This window comes from Nanorana parkeri, unplaced genomic scaffold (genome assembly GCF_000935625.1).
Source record: "Nanorana parkeri isolate BGI_ZX_2015 unplaced genomic scaffold, ASM93562v1 scaffold30, whole genome shotgun sequence".
Taxonomy (NCBI): Eukaryota; Metazoa; Chordata; class Amphibia; order Anura; family Dicroglossidae; genus Nanorana; species Nanorana parkeri.
Window position 1 is genome coordinate 1,595,725 of NW_017306298.1, and position 2,897 is coordinate 1,598,621.

At 36.4% G+C, this 2,897-nt stretch overlaps 1 protein-coding gene across 1 annotated transcript in view; it reads right to left on the bottom strand.

Moving 5' to 3' along the window:
- The window catches only part of PAX6 (paired box 6), a 40,566-nt gene that overhangs the window by 36,917 nt on the left and 752 nt on the right, over positions 1-2,897 (bottom strand). The window lies entirely within an intron of this gene.

Here is a 2,897-nt window from a genome sequence, read left to right on the forward strand (position 1 = left end):
CTTCAGACTTGGACACTTGTTACTGGAGAACTATAGGTCCCAGCATTTTCAGGAATGAAAACCACATTTGCCAGATTCCACCATAACCGGGCGAAACAATTAGGGAAGTTTTATCTTTTGTTTCCAGAAAAAAAAATCTGTTGTATTTTACATTTCAGTCACTACATTTTAATGTCCCCACTACTTGTTCTTATATTACATTCCCGATCATTTCTCCATTAGATGTTTTATGGAGGCTATACAGGAAGCAGAAGCAAATAGATGTTTGAAATAATTGAAATGTCAGTCACTTGGGAGTATTTAGAGTGACAGGAGACTTATGTACAGTAGAGGGCCCCATCCTTTTCTTTTTCCAGCTTGTAAGGCACATTGAAACATCAAAAAAACATTGTTAATGATCATGTTAAGCAATTTTATGAAATGCTGGGAGGCTGCATGCCGGACTGAGAGGAACATGTGGCTCTCGAGCTACTGGCTGAAAGCAGGCCACTGCTGTACAGGCTACTACAGCAGGGCAGGGGTTAATGTAGTGTCTCTAATGACACAACAACACTATGCATTGGCTGAGGGTCAGTTATAACCGTCTTCATCATAGGTGACTGTATAAAGTGAGCTGTGTCATACGTTTACCCAGAAAAATAATAAAAAACAAAATAATAATAATAGTAATAAATAATAATATTAAAATTTGCAATGTTTAATTATAAACCCAGTCCTGAGTCTTGCAATTCCTTAGCCTTGGCTGACTCTTTGTCTTACATGTTCTCTCCTAATATAATGACACAGCCTTCCACAGCAATAAATGATCTGGTCCCATTTCCCAGGCAATTTTTAAGTTTTCCCCCCTTCATTCCCTTTTTAAACCACCTCTCAATTAGCAACCGTTGGGATTAACACCAACTAATGCCTTTCCTTGAATCGTAGTCCTATTTCTCCCTAGGGCAGACTAAGGCTTTGTGTGTCCTCCCAAAAGAGAAAGAAAAAAAAAGTTTTAGTAGAAAAAAAAAAAAATGATAAGGGAGGGAGTTAATGAATACAAGTGACGTCATACTAATGGAGGCCAGGCAAGGGGCTGGGCTGTGTCAGTTACATTCTGTAAAGGTGAGTGCTCTAGGGTATTAACTGTATCATTCAATCTACACACTGAATTTTGTGTTTCTGGGGCCATATAAAATTACTTCTATTGCCTAGGCAAACATCCAAAGGTGTTACTGTAGCAGAGTGTTACTTGGGCGTAAAAGTAGGCAAACAAGGTCAAAAAGTTTTATTTTTCCCACCAACTAAAACAGTTCCATTAAACTGTCACACTCTATCATTGCTTGCAATTAATATATACTGTGTCATTGCTTGCAATTAATATATATTGGATTGGAATTGGATAGAAAATGATGTCATCATTATTTCCGTCCATTTAATAGATTCGCATTAATTTCCTGTTCTGTAACTGACTCTATTTTACAACTTTGTATCCATAAGATTGTATCCATAACATTATTTACTATTATACTATTGTAGCATCTTGAGGTTTCTTTGGTCAATAATCTGCTTATAACAAAATAAAGTCTAATAATAATAATATGATGCTGCTTAATGATGTTTTAAAATAAATTTCTGTTCGTGAAGATGTATTGTGTTGTGTAGCCTATGAAGGGTTTCACGTTATAAATAGAAATACTTGTTGTTTATTGAGGAAAGGAAGTGGCTTATAGTCATTTAAGTTAGGTTCTTTAGTGTGAAAGTGGATCTTGTAGTCCTGTGCACGTCTCCTTCTATTAATATCTATTCTGCAAGTCACCTTTTTAATACCCAGAAAAGTGCTTAAAGTCCCCTTGTCCAGTTCACTTTGAACCTAGAGAGAAGCACCAATTCTGACGTGTTAGACTGAAATGCATTTGCCTCTAGGATAACCAATGACTATTTGTGTACACGGGGCGGTGTTTGAGCTCTGTAATATCCAAGACATGGAGTTAAATGGAAATACATCCTCTTTTTAAACAATGACACACAGGGCTACTCAATACAGTGAGCGTTAGGTGATAAATGGAACATGGTTTGTGATGGTATTCTATAATGTGTGTGTTTCATATAATAAACCAGAAAAAAAGAAAAAAAAAAAGAACATCACACTCTGACTGGACATGCTATTGATTAATACAATCTGTTCCGAGAGTCTTGTAACTCTTTAATCTGCCTGTTAATCAAGTCTCTAAGCAGCTCAATATGAGTTTTATTAGCGACAGGAGATACCAGGCTGTAGATCAAACCAAGCGTTTCCACCCTTCATATCTAGGCTACCGCTGCTAACATGATATATTTTCAATTAGAGGCCAATTTATCAAACAGTTTGTCCCCTCCTGACATCTGTAATATGTGTGAGCCGCTCACGTTGCCAAGTAGAGCGGCGCGTCGAATATTAGCGCGCGTTCAAAGGCATTTTGCGCCAGCAATGCCCCAAAATGTGACTGTGTATTTTATGAACGATTTCCATATAAGCATGTGCTCCTTCTCTCACAGCCAAAGGATCCTAAACTGCATGGATTGGATTAAATTCTATAATTTCTAATACTAAATGATTGTATCACACTGATATGCATATGAAAAGCCTATCTGGTAATTATGCGACAGTTTTTTGGTTTTTTTTTTTTCACTGCATGACAGCTGGATAAACATAATCTCCAATAAACATCTCTAATTAGAGAGGAGGGACTGGGTAACATTGTATTTTATATGAACAAGCCCTTGGTATAAGCCGGCGCTTTAGATACAAAATATTGTAGTATGAAAAGATGTTAAAAACGCATTACAGTTTAAAATACATTTTTTTATGGCAATTTCTTTATGGCAATGTTTTTAAGGTGCAAAAATATATTTTCATTTGTTCAATTTTCTGTCCAAAT